At 45.9% G+C, this 20,204-nt stretch overlaps 1 long non-coding RNA gene across 2 annotated transcripts in view; it reads right to left on the bottom strand.

The window, feature by feature from the left end:
* The window catches only part of LOC116664348, a 43,496-nt gene that overhangs the window by 6,152 nt on the left and 17,140 nt on the right, over positions 1–20,204 (bottom strand). For both annotated transcript variants that reach the window (XR_004320847.1, XR_004320846.1), the window contains one exon: positions 17,224–17,416. This is a non-coding gene — a long non-coding RNA (uncharacterized LOC116664348). The remainder of the gene's footprint in view (positions 1–17,223; positions 17,417–20,204) is intronic.

Genomic DNA, 20,204 nt, shown 5'->3' with positions numbered 1-20,204 from the left:
CACCAACGGGAAGCTCTTGCCCCGCTGTCGGTAGTTACAGAACAAAATCTCTTTTTTCCACTTGAACTAACATCTGCCTTTGTTTACCTTTGATGCTGCTCCCCCTTCCAGACCCAGACCCCACGTTACCTCCTCCAGGAATTTTTCTTTCTTTGACTTCCACTACGGTATTTGTCACGCTTACGTATGTAAGCCCATATGACTTCAGACAGACATATGGGAGGATGCTTACTGTATTAAACTAAAATTTTCCTTCTTTTCTTCTAGTCAGATTTCCATCTGGACTAAAACCCTGAACGTTGGAAGTTGTGTTTTGCTCACCACTGGGCACATTGAGCCAGATATGTAACAGGCCTGAAGTACACGCGAACTAGGAGGAGGCTGGGTGAATGCACGGGTGAGGGAGAGAGTGACTCCGCGCGATGGGAGGGTTAGGATAGGCTCTCTTTCTAGAGTTGTCCCTAAAGGAAACGGGCACCGAGCAACGTGGCTGCAGAGTAGGAGGGAAGCAGTCACACTTCCCCAGCAGGAGAGGCAGATGGACCAGTAGAGACTTGCCCTTTCTGCCGCGGAGACATCTTCCACTCCGTGTTTCCTTTCCCGAGTCTTTCTGAGTTTGTACACAAACCTTTTTCTTTCAGCGGCTGTGAAGAACCATTTTGTATTCTTACTGTAACACAGGGGCAGGGAGGAATCCCTTCAAATACGGGACAAAATCTGCCCATTGAAAGGACTTCATCTGGTCCACAACCAAATGCAAGTGTGTAATGTGAAGCCAACCTAAACTATACCATTGTTTTCAAGTGTGGCTAAGTACTGATGAATATTACTTCCTCTGGCACTTTTTTCTTTTTTTTTTTTTTTTTTGACTCAGTAGAATGGAAAAGTTCCAGGCTGTTGTTACATGTCGCTATCTGGACAGAATGACTTCCTGCACCTCATAACCGCTTGAGAAAGAAAAACAAAATGGAAGAAGAAAGAAAAAATCTTCCCAAGGGGTCCCTTAAGTTTAGCAATGGTTTTTTGATCTTGGATTTTGTTGTTTTTGTTGTCCTATGTTATTCCCAAAAGCAACAAAGAATTCAAGAATCCGAAATGGAAAGGACCTTGCCCAGGATATCTAGCGAGGAACGGACACTTTCCCTGCCCGTCCTGAGAGCTAGAGTCACCGGGACATGCCCGCCAAGACATCCCCACCTCCCCCCACCAGTCTGTGCCATGTAAACACTCTTTTTCTTCAGGAGCTCCCTTCCTTCCAAAACAAGTCCTCACACCTTTGGGCTGCCAGCAGTTCCTCCGCCTCCCTGCAGACCTATTCCTTTTAGCTCTGCCTTCTGGGAAACAAGCCATGTTTGCAGAGAGTGCAGGAGACTCCGAGCCTGTTCCACATGGACTAGATCACTAGGGGCGGCACGGGAACGACTTCTGTCAGAGAGAGAATGGAGACGTGAGCAGAACGCAGGCTCTGGCAATGTCTTCAAAGAGTGGAGACAGAGAGGATGGGCACCCATCAAGTGTGCCTCTGGAAGGTCGGAGGCGTCCCTTCCCCCTCACCGTGGCAGATTATGGGGAGCTGAACTGGTCTAACCCGAGCCTCTCAGTTCCGGTATTCCCTCCGCTCTTGCTCTCCTTCCCAGACACGGGAAGCTGTCAGCCCTGCCGCACCCAAGTTTCTCTGGCTGCTGTTGCTGTTAGCTTCCACTCTGGGGCTTGGTTCTGAACAGTCAGCAGCCTCAGCTTCTCCTCTCCCCCAGCCAGGCCGGTGGCAGAAGACTGTCCATGCTACCTGCCATCCCCGGGCAAAGAGGAAAACCGCCCCCTCTGAGATTTTGCTCCTTTCATTGCAAGAAGCTGGACGCATTCACAAGGAGCCACAGCGCTCCCCACCCCCCGAAAATCAACCAAAGCCCCTTCCAGCTGTGGGATGCACCTTTCTCGCGGTGTGAGTCATTTCTATAACCTCTGAGTTTCCACCAGGTTTAGGGTCAAAGGAAAACCTGGTCCCCACAGGGCCTTTCAGCTCCCTGGGAACTGGGATGAACGACTCATTACATGGCAGAAATGAGCGCCTTTTTCTTTTCAACTATGATTGGTGGCCCAGAAACCACAGCCATCAAATACAGAGGCTCTGCTACATTATCACTATTGCAGCTACTAATTAGGACTAATGTTCACAGCCAAGGAGTCTGTGGGGGCAATACACCACTTCTTCAAGTGATTAAACTTCCAAGCAAACATACTTTGATTACCACAAGGACCATTCCCTGACAAAGGTCCTCCCAGGTAACTGCATCCTCAAGACATGGCTACACGAATGGGGGATGGGTAGCCTGGAATTCTGGGTGTGCAAGGCACCCCATCTCCTCTGGCCAGACCCCTGCTGCACCTCTGGTTCTGTCGCGATGCCTTAGGGGACCACATCCGTGACAATGCGAATAGCAGGTTCACTAGGTCAGCTGTGGGATGACACTGCCTAGAGGCTCAGAGCATGTAGGGAGAATGAGTAGAAACACCCCTGGGGAGAGAGACATCTGCTACTTCTGAGGACAGGGCCACCTGCCCCTTGGCCCCAAGTTAAAGGACTGAGTTGAGAGAAAGGCACTGTGGTGGTGAAGGAACCGGAGGCACTGTGCTAAGTACTTTCACGTGAGTTAGCTCGGAGCAAAAATATAGGTATTTGCACCAGATCTTTTCCGAAAGTATTCTCTTAATGTGTTTACAAAAATGAACAAAAAGCTACACATGAACTACATGCTCATTGTAGAAAAAGTAGAAAATAAAGGCAAGTGAAAAAGAGAGCGTTAGTATTCCCTAAGCCCGTCATCTAAGGGAGGGCTTCTCGACCCCAGCACCACTGCCATTCAGAGCTGGATGACCCTTGACTGCAGGGTGTTTAGTAACATCCATGGCATCCACCCACTGGCCGCCAGTAACACCCTGTTCCCACCCCACTAGGACATCAGATAGGTCCCCAGTCATTGCCATGTGCCGCCAGCAGCAAAATTACTCCCATTAAAAACCAAAACTCTAAGGGTGGGAATATAGCTCAAATGGTAAAAGCATGTGCTCAGCATACATGAGGTCCTGGGTCCAATCCCCTGTACCTCCATTACCAAAAAATGAATAAATAAAAAAAGCCAAAACTCTGGAGATAACCAGTAATGCCAATTTCCAGTCTTTCCTGCATACCAACAAGTGATCCATAGTTTTAAATAAAACTGTAATATATACGCTGTTTTGTATTTTCATTTTCTTCTTAACCAAAGATCCTGAACGTTTTCCCACGTTGACACCTGCTCTTCACCATTACCGTAACCTCTCCATTGTGCTCCATTGTCTGGTGGTGACATGACTTATTTTGCCTTCGATTTGGGGACACTTAGATTATTTCCAAGGGTAGTAAGAGTATTAAGACAAAAACCCAATGATTGTGCCTCTTCGGCCTTCTAAAATGGGAAGAGGTTGAAATAATGCGTATGAACGGAGAAATAAATCCTTCTATTGTATCTTTCCACTCACAGACACCACTGGGGAAGCAAGAAAGGGAGATAAATCTTAAGACTCTTCGGTGCTGTTAATAGGTAAGACACCAAGTCGAGTCCACTCATGAGTCTCTGGTTAGTATGGGGTAGGAACTGGGGAGGAGAGAGCTGGATGAATGTGAGAAGTATTAGGGAAGAAGAGTAGCCTAGGGGTGAAGAGGAGACCAAGAATGAGGGATCCTGGAAAACAAAGATGGAAAGAGGCTTAGAATGGAGGGATAGGTGCTGAGGAAGGTGGTTGTCCGCTGAACGACCTCAGCAGGATGAAGGACTTAGGGTACATCCAGTCAGCAGACACTTAAATTACACTCTTTTTTTTTTTTTTTTTTTTGCCTTTGACCAACATGACATAGAATATCAAATTATTAAATACTTGCAAACAATACTTATTTTTTTCTTTAGGCTAAATGTTAGAAATGAATTACTAGGTCCAAGAGAATGTACATCCTCAAGGCTTCCAGTATGAGTTGTCAAACAGCCCTGGCAAGATTTTAATCCTAATTTATGATTTTGCCATACCACCAACAGTGTGACAGGTGCCTTTCCCCATTATTTCCTCAGCATTAGTATTGTTCTTCCCATTTTACAGGAGGGATAAATGGGGCTTGTCCATGTTCACAGAGCCCATAGCTTTCTGATTCCAGTCCCGAGCTCTTCTCTGTCCACCATGCTGCCTCTTTTAACAGAACTGAGGGTATTTAACCTTTAGAAGACTCAGCCAGCATCAACCCTGACCCTGTTCCTCCTCTCCTTAACCTCATCACTCTTAGATTAAAGCCTAAACTCTTTTACTGGCTTGGAAAGCCCTTCACAATCTAGTCCCTACTCACCTCTCCATCGTTCCCCTACCTAGAATTTTAAGCTCTTGCCATACAACGTCTCTCTAAGCTCTCGAATGTACATTGTTCTCTCTATTGCCTCAGGGCCTTTGCACCTGCTCTTCCCTCTCTCCTGTGGCATCATTGCCTGGGTAACTTCCGCTCATCCTTCAGAGTGAACTTAAACATCAGAACCTTCATGACCTTTACATTCTGAATTATGAACCCCCATCACTCACATGTGCCCCTAGGGGACTCTGTACTTCCCCACGATGGTACCTACTGATTGTGTTGTCATTCTAATTGCCTGACTTCCCTCTTAGTGCTTCAGCTAAGGAGAACAAGATCCATGTTTGCCAAACCAAAATCAGTTCTCGCCGAGTAGAGCATTCCCCTTTAGACGCAACAGCGACACTCACAACCACTTCTGAGGGTTTCATACACAGCCCGTCTCACTCCTCTGGGTTCCCTGCTTGGCATCTGGAGCCATCCGAGTGCACCATCCTTGCAAGAGACAAACATAGTTCCCATCAATGCCAGGAAGAAACTTCCCACGTGAAGAGCTTTCCAACCACGGAGTAGGTCCTCTCTTCATGTCGCAAGATGATCTCCTGCACGTGCTTCTTAGTAACTCCCAACGTGACTGGAGGAGCCCGCCGCCCTCCCCACCAGGCCACCCTCCACGTGCCAGGTGGACTCGGAGTGTGTGTGTGTGGAGCCAAACTGAACTAAAAGACTGTCTTGGCAACAGATCACTTTCTCAGATTCAACAACTTGCTTCCAGCCCAGCCAAAGGCTTGCCGCTCCGAGGCAAATGTCACTGTGGTGGAGTTGTCTTAATGAGAAGGCATGCTTGCTTCTCTTCTGGGGGAGTTTCCTAGAGCAATGCTCTTAGAAACTCCTTGGCAGCAATCCTGAGCCAGCCTTGGCATTGACAGCGTCCTCCTGCTGGCATTAACAAGCCTCTTATTTAAATGTAAATGAGCTCTCAGTGCCAGTTTGTGAGCGAAACACATCACTTGTGTTAAACCAGAGCTGGGAATGCTACAACACACCAAATGTCGGCTTGGTTTCCACTTCCCCACCGCACCCGGGGCTCTGAGGGGAGCTCTCTGTGCCTGGTCTTCTGCAGAGTTGTGCATCCTCAGACAACCAGGAGAATTGTGCAGTCCGGGGGCCCTACTTATAGCCCTAAATCTCCTTCGATATGACCTTGATCAAGTGACTGAGAGCTGCCCCTCAAAATCGGAACACTGTAAAATTGGGGTCACACAACAAAGCCGAGTCCGCAGAGAGCCCCACGAGGTCCTTCAGGTCCAGCAGAGGGTGTGAGCTGCCCCTTCTGCTTCACTGGCCGTGTCAGCCCCAGTCCGCCGGGGCCTGCCCGGGCTGGAGACGCCCTGATCCTCCGTGGGCTCTCTTGTTCCTCCTGCCTTAGTTCAGTTGCCGCCCAAATACACACTGTTCAGTGATCTTACCCCATATCTGGTCCTACTTAGCCATCTGCTGCCCCACTCAGTTTCCTCGCCTTTATTTGTCCATATGATACCCAATTTCCTGTTTGGGCATTTTTTTTTTCTTTATTTCCGATCTTTCTGGAATTGACTTGTGCCCTGCCGATATCTGGATTCTAGGCATTTCTCCCCCAGACGCCACTACGGCCAGCATTTTTTCAGCATGTAGCATGCTAGATGCTAGGTTGTTTCTGTTTTCATGTGTCCTGCACAGTTGGACACAAGTGCACCTAGAGGCCAAGGCCTGGGTCTCATCCATGCTGGTAGCCCCGGATCCCAGCCCCAGTCCTAATGAACAAATAGATGAAGGTGTGAAGGGGGGATCAGAGAAACTCCATCTTCCCTGGGATCTTGCTACGGGAAACCAACTAGAGCTCTGTCCCATTTCACCTTCCTTCAAACTGGCATATGATTTTTAGCCAAATGTTCATTTGGACAAAATCCACAGCATCAAAACAATTGAGTTAGCCTGGAGGAGATGCTAGAAACATAAAACACATGTATGATGGGGCCTCCCGTGGGAAGCCCAGAGAGCTGCATTTAGTGAGACACGCAAAGTGATAGGAAGGAAGCCCCCGACAGATCATGGGCAGTTTTACCTGAGATGCTTTGAATTCAGCAAAAAGTGCCTTTGTTACGAGCAGCAGCAAGGTCATCCACTTTGCTGCCTAAACCTCTGAGTTTCTCTGCTGCCTCAGCCCAGGTCCTGGTGAAAAGTCACACTTCTGACTGCCAAGCCTGGACCAAGGTGGTGGAAACACCACGTCACACTCCCCTAGTCCCAGTCCTCGCCAATGACCCTTCACAGACTTGGCCTGGGGCCCGTCTGGGGAAGGGGATGCATGGAATCAGCGGTCCCTGCTGTCCTCACCAGCCCTCAGGCTGGTTTGTGGCTCCGCTGGAGAGAAGGGCTTGAGACGGCAGGATCGGGAGGATTTACACAAGCCTTTGTGAGACAGCACAGAGGACAGTGCAGAAGGCATGGGGGAGGGAGAAGATGCTTTCTTTCCTTCTGGGAATGATCTTGAAGCCTGCAGACTGGAAATATTGGAGACAGCAGTCTTGACGCCAAACTCGATGTTCTTGCAATGGTGGGTGGAGTTGCCGGGAGGTTTCTGCAGTTCTTTCTACAGGAATCAGTCATAGACAGGTGGGAGGAGGGGCAAGGATTAAGACCCGTGCATGGCGGTTGTTGCAGACAGTCTGCTTTGTGGGTCCTGGTGACTCTCCTCTTTGGGGACTCCCAGCGATAGATGGGGGATACCTTAACAGAAGCTGATTTCTGGCAACCAGGCCAGTAAGAGTTTCTATTATCATACTTTCAGTAAAAATAAGCAGCCCCCCCCCCCCGCCTTTGCTTTTGGTAATCACAGACTGGTGAGCCCTGAGACTTACGCTCTCAGTTACACTCCAGGAGTAAAGAAAAGCAGCAGGGAGAGAGCCCTGTGTTCTTCTCCTGGAGTCAGAAATCTGGTGTTCAGTGCTGGCTCAGCCTCTAAGGCCCAGGGTGATGCTGAGCAAGCTTCTTTCCCCCAGGAATTTGGTTTTCTCATCTGTAAAATGAGGCAATTGAGCCACATAAGCCCAAAGGAGAATCTACTGAAAAGCAGACTAGAAACCAAATGTTCATTCATTCATTTAACCAGAAACTAACATTGTAAATCAACTACACAACAATAAAAAATTTTTAAAACAAACAAACAAACAAACAAATATTAAGCGCCTGCTCAGTATCAGGGAATGTGCTAGGCGCTAGAGAAAGAATGGTGAAGAGAAGATGTGAGCCTTGTCTCCGTGAAAAGTTCAGTCAAGTGGGTGAGATAGCCATTGATTGAAGAATGAAAATAAGGAAAAAATCATAACTGTGATGATGCTATGAAGGTGAGAACGATGGCTTTTAGGGAGTGTATATATATATATATATATATAGAGAGAGAGAGAGAGAGAGAGAGAGAGAGAGAGTGTAACGTCAGGCACATGTATTCATGGTTCAGGAGAGCGAGAACATAGATGGTGGCAAGAGGGAGACAGGGTCAGATCAGAGAGAAAAAAATGGCGTCACTGCAGCCAAGAGGGGAGAGTCCGACGTGAGGAGTCCAGTCAGAACTTGATGGGAAGGACTCTGTGCTGGTTTTTCCTCACTCCCCCTCTTCTCCCCACACAACTACGAGCGCAGTACAGAGTGGGTACTCCACGTATGCTTGGGGGAGAGATACATTCTTCTTAGCTATGCAAACAAGACCCAAGGGGCGAAATCAATTGTTCAAGGTCACTTAGTCTGTTGGTGGCTGGAGATAAAATTGACGTCGAACTTTGAAATCATAGAGTGCTTTAGAACAGAATTGTTTTCACAGCTGCAACCTCACACCCGATTCCTAAGCAACAGTTCCAACTCCCCTGGAGGCACCAAGAGGAGAGGATCGTTGGACAGACAGCTCTTCAAGACTCACGCACACCCTCTTCCTTCCTCGCTCCCTTCGACTGCTTGTTAATGTCATGCTACCACCTTTTGCCTTGTTCACCGAGACAGAGGAGGAAAAGGACCTTGCCGGAGACCGTCTCCCTCATCTCTGGCGCACTTTTTCTCCTCCTAATGGGACATCGGAGAGAAATGCCGCCTGGAAGCTGACAGCTGGGCAGCCACCAGATTTACAGCAGCATAGAAGAGGTCAGAGGCTAAGTGGAAAACTGTGTAGATATAAAACATCCGCTTCCTTGAAACAGTGTCTTCCTCTGTGAAATAGACATAGGAAGTGATCTGTGGTCTTTCGTTCTCTTCATTTAAGGAGTTTCTGCCTCACCTTCTAAAAGCAAAACCTCCAAGCGGGCTGATGGCGGTTGGTCTGGTGAGGGACCAGGTCCTAGTGCTTCTGCAAACGAGAGCAAGAGGAGATGAGAAGACCCACCTCCGAGAGATCCCAGCGCAGCCGGGCTCAGGCTGCCCCGTCAGCCTTTGGTTTGAGCATTTGAATTATGGAAATGGCTTTCACATCGGTGGCATTCATGCTTGAAAACGTACAGTACAGCCCACTGTCTGTTCCACGTCCCTGGAACACCTCTGCTTCTTGTATTTTTCCAGATCAAGCAACTTTGGCCAGACAGCCTAAGAATCTACCTCACGGTTATTTGCATTCAACTAAATTGTATCCTCCAGTTGCTAGTATGGCACAATTGAACAATTTATCATCTGTGGATGTATGTACATACACACATATATATAAAAAAAAAAATATATATATATATATATATATGTGTGTGTGTGTGTGTGTGTGTGTGTGTTCGTCCTAGGATGCGGATGTCTGTGGAGGACTGGAGGGTCTGTGGGGCAGATCAGCAGGTGCCTATTGGCAGCAGTGACCAAGAAACCTGCTGGGAAGGGAGGTTTCTAAGGGACAAGAGAGTAGGGTCCTCTAACAAAGGTCTGTAGAAAATGAACTTTGGGAAAGGAGAGGGGCTATTCTCAGAACATTGTATCCATTAGTCTCTGGTCTGCCTGCTGCCTCAACTCATGCTGGAACTCGGGAGAGAAAATGCTCATAATAAATCGAAAACAAGGTTTCACTAAAATCTGTAAGAATTAGGAGCACCAGGCAGCTCTAATATGGGGCCCATAGAACGTCGTCCTACGAAACAAAAGGAGGCAGCCCAAGCTCGCTCTCGTGCTTTGAGGGTAGAGCTACGCGTGGGGTCTGCACCTTTGACAGCCACCTGCACTTGCATTTGCAGTGGCAGTGTGGAGATTGTGCCTCCAGTTCACTGTCAGAGTCAACAGAAGGAACTGGAAGGAGCAAAATGAAACATTCCACATGATGCTGTGTATGAGAACACGTGTGAGTCACCCCCTCAGGCTGCTCGGAAGTAGTCTGAGAGCACTGGATAGGGGATTCTAGACGTTGAGGTGCAGGTGCGACCAGGAGAGGACTGCCTGGGGACTCAGATCAAGTCCTCACACTTACTGCAAGGCTAGTGTCAGATGGAAAATGAGGGATTTGTTAGTAGTATTATTGTTATAAATATATGCAAAACCTTTAATATAGTGCCTAGCATAAAATTAGCCAATGTTATATAACATCATAAAAATTTCTAATACTGACACATAATCAATGTGAATTTATTACTTTTTCCAAAACTACAAGACACTATTTGCATTTGGGAACTATTTACCTTGTCTGTATATAAAACATATATTATAAAATATATAAATATATAATACATATTATATTCAAAATATAATATATTATAATTATACTTAATGCATGTTATATAATTATATATAATAAATATATAAATATATTATATATTGTTTATACATAATTATTTGTGAATTATTTAAATATATAACTTTCATATATATTTTCACATACATATGCATATATATTTTTCATATGTGTATTCATATACATATTCTTTAATCATTAATTGCATGTTGTGTTTCCTCCAACTGGAGCAAGAATCATAGCTCCCTCAGATGATCTACTAGGAATGATTTGACATGCGGTCTTGTATTTCCTTTTGGAAGAACATGATTAAAGTTCATGAACTTTAAAAATTGATGAGCTTCACAGAATCCCAGCTCCCATGTGCCTCTGCCTGACTTCCTTCTACCTTTCTCCCTATAGTAATATTTAGGAAAAAGAGCAGGAAATTATGGTTTTTATGGCAGCCATGTGGTCATCACCGTTTGGGGATATGGTGACACTTAACCAAGGGAGGTGTGAACCTTCCCAGTACATCAGAGATGTCCCCTGAACATGTTTAGGAAGATCTCTAACATCTTCCTTTCTGGCTGCCACAGATCACCCAAAGCAACCGGGGGGCTACGATGTAGGAAGAGAACCACACAAGGACTCAGAGCCCAGTTATCACTCAAGAGCCACCTTTTACTAACTATGGCCAGAACCACATCACTTAGCTTCTCCAAGTTTCAGTTTCCTCTCCTGTAAAATGACGATGATGACACCAGCCCCTGCTGCTTTACCGGACTGGTGGGAAGATCTCACTAAAGAGTGAATGTGAAAGCCCTTTGAAAACTATAGCTTACCGAGGATGGAACACAGCATCACCACCCCTAGAGAAGCCCCTCGCGAGCAGCTGCTGACTGTCTGGTACTATGGGGGTTTGCTGCCTGCTTTCCTATGGGAGGGGTCCTTCCCTGGTGGTCTGGTGCTTCTCGTCAGTCTGACTAGGTCAACATTCAAAACCTGATGACTGAGGTTCCCTTCCTTGTCCTCTGCCCTCCAGCAGATGTCTGAAAGCTGGGGCCCGGAATTTTGAAGTGTGGGATACATTTTCAGGGTTGGAGAGCCCCGTGCTTCCCAGATGTCTGAGGACTGGGCTTCTCTCTTATTTTTCCTTTATTGCCAGTTCCTTCGTGCTTTCCCAGCTGAGTGGGTAAAGGTCTCGGTTCCAGTCCTGCCCATTGTGTTATCCCAAATGAGTCATTTCCTAACTCGGGTGCCTCCGCTTCCTCAACTGAAAATCTGACCTTCTGCCTGCCGGCACCAGAGCAGCCCCACATTTACCTCTTTTTACAGAGGGTTGACTTTACAAAAGACTTCACACAAAAAAGAAGCATTGCTAATTTCTCTAAGCCATTTGGACTAGATCTTTTTGTAAACCACAACTGATCTCTGATACCGTGGTTCCTCACATGTGGATTATGTAATTCCTTCCTGGGAAACTCTTAACCAACTATAAAATGGGGGGTATTTGTACATTTTTAATTAACCAAGTTTTGAAGTAATGGCTGTGTAAGCACCCATGTGAAGGATCATTCTTATCAATGTTTCTCATCCCATCATGTACTTCCAATGAATTTCAGTCTAACGGAATCTTGCCAAGAAACTCATAGAAAAAGCTACGCTTTCCCTGAAAATACAAAGATGTGTCAACCTCAGTGGGTTGGTTAAGTTTTCTGTTTCACTCAGAGTCTGGCATCAAATCCATTTAGCTTTGTGAGGCTTATCCATTAAAGACACTTGGACGATTTTACTGGCCACTGTGGCAAAGATGTAGTCCTTTGCAGAACATGCAGAATTTGGAACAATGAATAGTGGCCTTCTTATTGGTGTCCATATCCAAGAGATGATTTATCTTCCAGGGAACAACCAAGTAAATAACACATCAGCAGAGCCAGTATCCCACTGTGAATAATTATGGGGGCCTTTCAGATTTTAATTTGCATGAAAAGACATGGGAAACCAGGAGGCTCACTCCTTTGCTCTTAGTCTAAACTTGACCTATAATTCTCTTTAACAGTCTCCTGGAAATCATAGTGTAGGGACAGGATGAGATGCTGTTTGTATTAACCCAGTGCATAGCAGTAATGCAGGAGGAAGAAGGACAGGATCTTCAAAGTTAAGATATCTGGGCACATTCTCCTTGGGGCAGAGACAAGTCCTTGCAAATGAACTCAGTGTTGGTCTTTCCCTCATGCTACAAAAGGAAGACCACAGTCAGAATCATGGAATTTCAGCTTTGAAAAAGTCTTAAGTGGTCAAATTGTTCAGCTATAACTGGCAGCTGGAATTATTCCTAAAGCATCTCTTCCAAATGGTTGTTGAACCATTGCTTGTTTATCTCCAGTGATGGGAAACTCAGCTTCTGAAAAGCTCTACTGAACGGTTCTACAAAAATCATCTTTTTAGACTGAGCTATATATGACTTGAATTTCTACCCACTGATTCTAGTTACATCCTCTGATGCCACAGACAAAATAGCAGTTTGACAAACCTGCCTTTTCCTCCCATTATTATTAAACTTACCTTGATTTGAACATAGGGAACATCCCCTTTTAGGGAAAGAAATGAACTTTAGTAGGAAGAATTTCTACTATATGCTAGCTCCTACTATTGCTTCCCATCATCCTCACTATTTTTGGATAGGGTTGGAATTACCAGTGTTCATTAGCCTACTAAAGCTCTGAGAGGTAGAATTCTGCAGGGCCATCCAGCTTGAAGATGGCAGCTCAGGAATTCAGGACCAGCTCTGGAAAACTCAGATACTTCCCATCATTTTTTGTTGCTTCCCAGCACAAAGGATCCTAGAAAGACCTCTGGACTTTTCTTTTTACATTTCCTACCTCAAAATAAACAAAGAAAACTAGAGAAGACATCTAGAATTCAGTGGTGGTCCTGACTGCCTATCTTGGTGTCGGAGATCCTCCAAAATCTGAGGGTCTGGAACTGGGCAGGAAACTCAGATACAAAATTCTGCTTGGAGGCCAGCTCAGAAGGTTCCATTTCAGAGCTAGGCTGCTGCTCTCTGAGGCAGTAATCATTCTGTGGCAATATATGCAAGAGACAGTTAAAAAATATCTCTTCCCCATTTTCTGCTTTAGAAACAGAATCCACTGCCTAATTGAGAATCCTTTCTGCCTAATTACTCCATTCCCAATTTTTTTTTTAAGCAGCAGAGTTGCTGTGGAATTATGTACTGTATAATTTCATCATTTAGCAATATGTAAATTAGGAGAAGAAAGGAAGAGGGAGAGATGATCATCCTTCTGAGTTTCTGTGTGCAGAGATGAGGGGTGAGATACGTGGACACAAGGACACGGCCGCGTGGCAGAGCTGGGTCTGGGTTCCAGTTCCCCTGCTGGACAGCTCTGTGCTCCTAGACAAAATCCCATCATCTTCCTGAGTCTCAGTTTTCCCCTTTGCCACGTTTTGCACTTGTCTTCCCAGCATCTAGCCCAGCTCCTTGCCATTACCTAGTATCTACCCGGTGAATGAATGAGTACCTGTTTTGCCTCCTCCACAAGGAATATGAAAATATCTAATAAACTATCAAGTGATGACCGGGTATAGAGTGCTTTAAGCACTCATGGAGAAAATACTGTTTAATGCCAAAAATCAGAAAACCCCCTTTTCTTGCCTTGTTTATTGGTGAAATGATCTACTTCTTTGAAAGTAAGATAAAACAGTGATGTTCCAATATGCTGGTGTCTGTCAGTGATGAAATCACCTTTAATTGCCCTGGCTGCCCTACCACGCTTTACAGAGGAAAAAGTGGGGGAAGTGAGACTGTCTTTTTTCAGCAAGTTTATGGAAGAAATCAAGTCCTTGTGTCCCCTGGAGGCTGGCTAGATCTGGGGCTTTCTGGATGGGTCCTCCCCTGGGGGCACCACTCAGGTTTACCTGTGGGCTCAGCCTGTTTCCAGCCCACCTGCACAGGGAGAGGCAATGGGGGGCTGGGGGCAGAGACCCTCAGGTTGTCCCACTCCTCAAGGGATGTGGCTTCAGTCCCCCTGGGCTTCTGATAGCATCCTTGCTGTGGGATTTGCTCTGAGGGATCTAGGGTTGCACTGCTCCCTCCCCTCAACTCCCTGAGATAAGTGCCTCTTATTCCTTGTTGCCTCATTAATTCAGGCTTTCCCCACCAGGTCAGGGCAAATGCAGGCCAGGCTCACATTTTTTTCCTAAAACAGGAAATCCAGTTTTGATTGCCCCTGTGTCTTTGTGAGACACTGAGAAGTTATGGTACAATGACTTAAATTAGATCTGGATTCGGGAAAACTCAAAAGTTACTTCCTCTTTGAGCATCAGTTTCTCCATTTCTGGGCAACGAGCTAAAAGTGGATGATACCTAAATAGTCTTATGTTTTCCACCGTTATGTTCTCCCCCTCTGCGACCAGAGACCCTGGGCCTCACTACCCAGAGTATTGACACGGTTGGACTGACCTTGCATTAATAGAGAAAAGAATTAAATGACCCAGTGAATGCACCAGCTAAAGCCTGCATGAGAGAGGCAGCAACCGCAGACTGGAGAATTTGTCTTACATGCACTGTTTCTCACACGTATAGAGCTTTACCTGACTGGGGGCTAAGATGCGGTGAGGTCTAATGGGAAAGCATAGAACTTGGGTTCAAGAGACCCGGAGTTTTGGCCACAGCTCTGTGACCCTGGGCTAATCACTTTACCTCTCTGAGCTTTAAGTTTTCTGACTTGTACAATAAGGTAACTATAATTTCCCCTTCCCCACAGGTGGTTGCAGAATCAAGTGAAAAATGCATTTTTTCTTTTTTTTAAATTGAAAAAAATTTATTTAAAATTTTGTTTGAGAAAATGCATTTTCTTTTTTCTTTTCTTTTCTTTTTTTTTTTTAAGGGGGAAGAGGTAATTAGGTTTATTTATTTTATTTATTTTTAGAGGAGGTACTGGGGATTGAATCCAGAACCTCCTGCATGTTAAGCATGCACTCTCCCGCTTGAGCTATACCCTCCCCCAAGAAAATGCAACTATATATCAAAGAACAAGCCATTGCAGTAATGATGGGAACTGAAATTTCTATTTCATTTCAGAATTTCCAAGGCATGCAGAATGAAATGTACAGTTGTACAGTTAGGAGAGAGAGAATTTTCTTAGAAATCATCCTTCTTACTTTCTGTTGTTTTTCTGTCTTATAGGTAGTCAAACACTCAGCGAATATCAAGTACCTAGAATATGACAAACACAAAATAGGGAGCTACTGCTGAGAATCAGACAGGCAGAGTTCCTGCCCTAAAGATGTCTCATGCGTACTGGTTCAACAGGCTTATGCCCCAGGGCGCGCTATTCTAGGTCTCTTCACTATGGTAGTCGTCAGCACAACTGAGTTCAATGATAATTGGCTGAGCTCCGGCCATCTGAAAAGTATCCATAAGGGATGCTTTGGGAGTTTAGTAAGAACGGACCCCTGCCCACAAGGATGTCACTCAAAGTCTGTTTATTAAAGGGCGGGAGAGAGAGGAAGGGATAACATAAGTGCCCAACCAACTATTTTTAATCCATTCACCCTGCATTTAAGGAGCACTGACGGTGTTCAGGGCGTTATGTAAGGGGCTAGTGTGCTCACAGAAATGGATCAGGCGAAACCTGCACTCTCAAGAAATTCTGAGTTTGGTGAAGAAGAGAGCCTTAAATACAAAAATGTTTTAATACTGATTGTAATACTTATTAACACAGATGATTATACTAGATACTACAGGCAGGAAATCATTTAAAAATATAACCAGTGGTAGGGAGAGAGTATTATGTCCTTACAGGTGAATCATGGAAGGCTTCACAGAGGAAGTGGCATCTGAGCTGAGCCTTGATGGGAAAGAGAGAAAGCAATCTAAGTGGAAGGAGAGGCAATCGATCATGGAGGGAGGAAAGTAGAAGGGGGGTTGGGGTGGAACCCATACATATGGAGGGGAGGGAGCCCCCCCCCCCAAGATAGCTCTGTCTTCTCACCCACTCTTCCCTGCCTCTGCTCACAGCCTGAGCCCTGCACAGGCTGGCTTTGATCACGGGGACACAGGGGCTCTGTTCCTGTTTCTTTGAAGACAGCACACACAATTGCTCCCTCATTGTGGCCCCCTGGAAACATCATGTCTGAGAATCGCTAGCCTAGGGGTGGCGGTGTGTCTTCTTGTCAAGATTCCTCCGATTTTGAGAACTGGAATTTCTGCCACATGATGACAATTCTCAGCACCTCATTTAAAAACTTATGTTAGCCGCGACCCGTGCACCAGACAGATGTGTTGCCGCCAGAGGTACGTGACCGTCCAATTCTGAACCCCCACCGACCTGCTGGCATCTCCACTTGTGATGCCTCACAGGCACCTTGGATTCAACAGCATGTCCTAACCTGAAGCCCTCCCTTCCTCCCCCAAACCTCTTTTCCTATACACACTTTGGCTAATGGTTCATCTAGTACAAGGGTATCAAGTTATTGTATTCATAGCTCTGTCTCTGCCAGGTTCCTCCTTCTATATGCAATTTAGCTTTTCAGTGTCACTACACCTCCCTCTCTCTTCCAGCCCCACTGCCAGTGGTTTAGGTCATCATCTTTTGGTCTGGCTACTACAACTTCAAACAGATTGCCTTACTCTTCTGCACCTCATGTTGTCGTTAGAAGGACAGGATATTTTTAAAAAATGTTTGAGGACTCCCTGCGTAAAGAACACAAATAGATAAACAACAAGTTTCTATTGCATAGCACAGGGCACTATATTCAATATCTTGTAGTAACTTATGTTGAAAAAGAATATGAAAACGAATATATGTATGTTTCTATATGACTGAAGCATTGTGCTGTACACCAGAAACTGACACAACATTGTAAATTGACTATACTTCAATAAAAATATATTAAAATTTAAAAATTTTTAAATAAAAATTTTTAAAAATTTAAAAAAAAGAACACAAATGGTTTCACGGGGCACTGGCGGCGATCCTCAGTTTGGCCTCGATGATTCCAGTAGCCTCTTTTGCCACTGCTTCCCTCCCATGATCTTGTATTTTATATTCTTAGATCTTATAGTCCACTCTCACCTGATTATCTGTCATCATTTCCTTGGTCTTCTTGCCCTAGAAAATCCTACCTGTCCTTCAGGATCAGTCCAAATGCTGCCTCCTTTGTGATGCCCTTCTGACCCCAAGCGTCTTGCTGGAATTCACCGTGGCTTTCTTTGTCCTCCCAAAGCTTCTAACTGTTCCTTTATGTCCTCGACAGAATGATGGTCCCGGACAGCACCCGTGTGCTAATCCCCAGAATCTGGGACCATGTTATCTCACCTGGCAAAAGGAAGTGTGCAGATGTTATTAAATTAAGGATCTTGATTGAAATGGGAAAATTATCCTGGATTCTCCAGGTGGATCCAGTGTAATCACAAGGGTCCTTATAAAAGGGCAGCAGGAGGTCAGAGAGGAGAGAGGCTGCTCCACCGATGGCTTTGAAGACGCAGGAAGGAGGCAGGGAGCCAAGAAATGCAGTTGGCCGCTAGAAGCTGGAAAAGATAAGGAAAGAGATTCTCCCCTGGAGCATCTGTAAACAACACAGCCCAGCGGCCTCATTTTAAACTTCTGACCTCCAGAGCTAGCTGTCTAACAATAGATTTGTGTCAGTTAAAGCCATTAAGTGGGTGGTAATTTTTTAAAGCTGCAAGAGGGAACTAATATTCTCTACTTAACATTTATTTATTTGCCTGGTACTATCTTGTCTTTCATAATATTGCAAACTCCTTGAAAGAAGGACCAATCAGATTAGTTGTCTTATCCCCTGGGCACCCAACACAGAGCTTTTCACATGTAGATACCTGCTATGCTTTTGAATTTAAATCCAATGCCCTCTTTGGGGTATTTGCATTTAAATCAAATAGTCTTTTGGGTGAAGTCCCAGAACTAGAATAAAACTGTTGTCTGTGTGAAGCCAGGTGGGCTGGAACCGCGACAGGGCATCATTTCAGGTGGCTGGGTTTCCAGCAGGTTAGCAACATTGCGTTGCCAGGCCTGGTGTGGTGGGGGCACATCTATGCAGCATTTATTAAGCAGTGCCTGATCGTGATGCCTTGGGGCTTACGCCACTATTTAACCTTTCCTCTTCCAGACTCCATGATGTTTTTGTTCTCACTGAACTTTCTGAGAGAATACATATTAGAGGTCCAATAGGGAAGGACCCACAGAGACCAAGTTCTTGGCACCAAGGAGCAGGTTATCTCAGTTGAGTTGCATTTCCTGTCTCCCCAGGTCCCAAGTCAGTTGCGTCTTGATGTACCCATTTATTCCTCTATGCACACATGAGTTCAGCACATACCACACACTGCTGTGTGCCTGGCAGTGTAATCGGCATTGAGGACACAGAAAGAAAAGATAAAGTCTTGGACATCAAGAAGGTTCTCATATCGGAGCAGCAGGAGCCGACAGACAAGGCAGAGAGTAAGCGTGATTTAGGAGCGATGCCAGAGGTGCATCTACATGGCCTTTTGTTCATTCTGTTCCATTGGTTCTCTGGCATCTGTCACGTAGGTGAAACCACGGCAGCTGTGAAAGTTGTCCACTCTGTGCTCAAGGCTCAGAGGTGAGAATCTCCCCTTTTAAAGTGTTTCTTTAAGGCACATCCCACATGCACAGCTGGGTCTCTGGGAGTCTTGACTCCCCATTCAACAGTGCAGTCTTCCAATGTCTCCTTGCTCAGGAGGATGGACAAAAAGCATCCCTTTCCAAAGGGAAATCCACACCCCTCTTCTGTGGGACTTGGTGGGTCCAGATGACTAAACTTTGCTCCTCTCTTCTCCCAGCTCCAAATCCTGGCTGCTCTGCCACTAATTTACTGTGACTTGGGTGACCCACTCCTAGTCCCTGGGCCTGTTTCTTCTTCTGTCAAATGAGTGTGGTTGCCATTGCTGCCCTGCTTATGAGTTTTGTGAAAAGCAAATGCAGTAATGAGCAGTAAGACTGTCGTAGGCTAAAAACCGTTTATATCTGTTAGCTGTCCTTAAAATCATAGTAGTTATTGGAATATATATGTATACTAATAACTCCCACTGCTATTCTTATTATTTTTATCACTATTACTGTCGTGGGAGAGTTGTTAGCTGCTTCCAAGAATCAGGCAGCTGTCATTGCCAAGTGACTCAATCACCACATGATCAAAAATAGGCTAAATTAGGATGTGTTTGAAGCCCCCTTCCATAAAAAGCCATAGTCTTGCTTAGAGCTGCATTTTGCACAGCTTTCTCTCCCTCTCAGGGTCACTGTAGCCAGATTTAACGTATTCTGAAAGTGTCCTTGGTGGAAGGGGATGACCTGTCCCGAGTCTCTCCCGGGCTTGGTCCTCTGTCCCCCATCCAGATGGAGGATGCGCCCACAGATGACCAGGGCCTTCTACGAGCACCTAGTTAGTCGTCCCGGCACCCAGTCTTACCTGCACTGCAGACCCTGCTGATGTCAGGACGGGCCACACAGCTTCGCTTTTGTCCTTCTGGCGGACATGGCCAACCTGCTTACCTCCTCAGCACCAGGGCTGCAGAGGAGGCCGTGCTGGGGCGTCCCGGTGTTATGTGATTCTCAGGAAGGAGATGTCCCTCTTCTCTTCACCGAGACCTCCAGCTGCTGCTGGCTCCTCAGGAAGCTTTTGCTCCCAGTTAATTGCAGGTCCCAGACTAGTCTCTTTAATGACCTCCGTCTCCCCGTTGATGAACTACGATCACGGGAGTGGCAGTGTTATATGTGACGCTGCGGCTTAGCAACTGGGGCTCTCGCCCTTCACCCTGGAGTTCAGTCTGCAAAGGCGACTGAGGAGAGTGTGGGCACTGTCAGGATGAGCGGGAGCTCCTGGGTACAGGGGCCCCTGGTGGGGCCCGAGCACTGACACAGCTGGCTCTTGGCCCTCCCTCTTGCTGACTGTGTGGTCATTCACTCCTCTTTTCTCTGCGTCTTCTGTAAAATGGGCGTACACGACATTCTTCACAGTGAACATTGGATTATATGTGTGAGACTGAATAAATAATTAGACAATGCCATGTCACTATTAGGTAATATTAAAAGAGTCTGTTCTGGAAGATTTTAGAGCTTAAAATCAGAC

Source organism: Camelus ferus, chromosome 1 (assembly GCF_009834535.1).
Source record: "Camelus ferus isolate YT-003-E chromosome 1, BCGSAC_Cfer_1.0, whole genome shotgun sequence".
Lineage (NCBI taxonomy): Eukaryota > Metazoa > Chordata > Mammalia > Artiodactyla > Camelidae > Camelus > Camelus ferus.
This window is presented reverse-complemented; position numbering and strand designations above follow the sequence as displayed.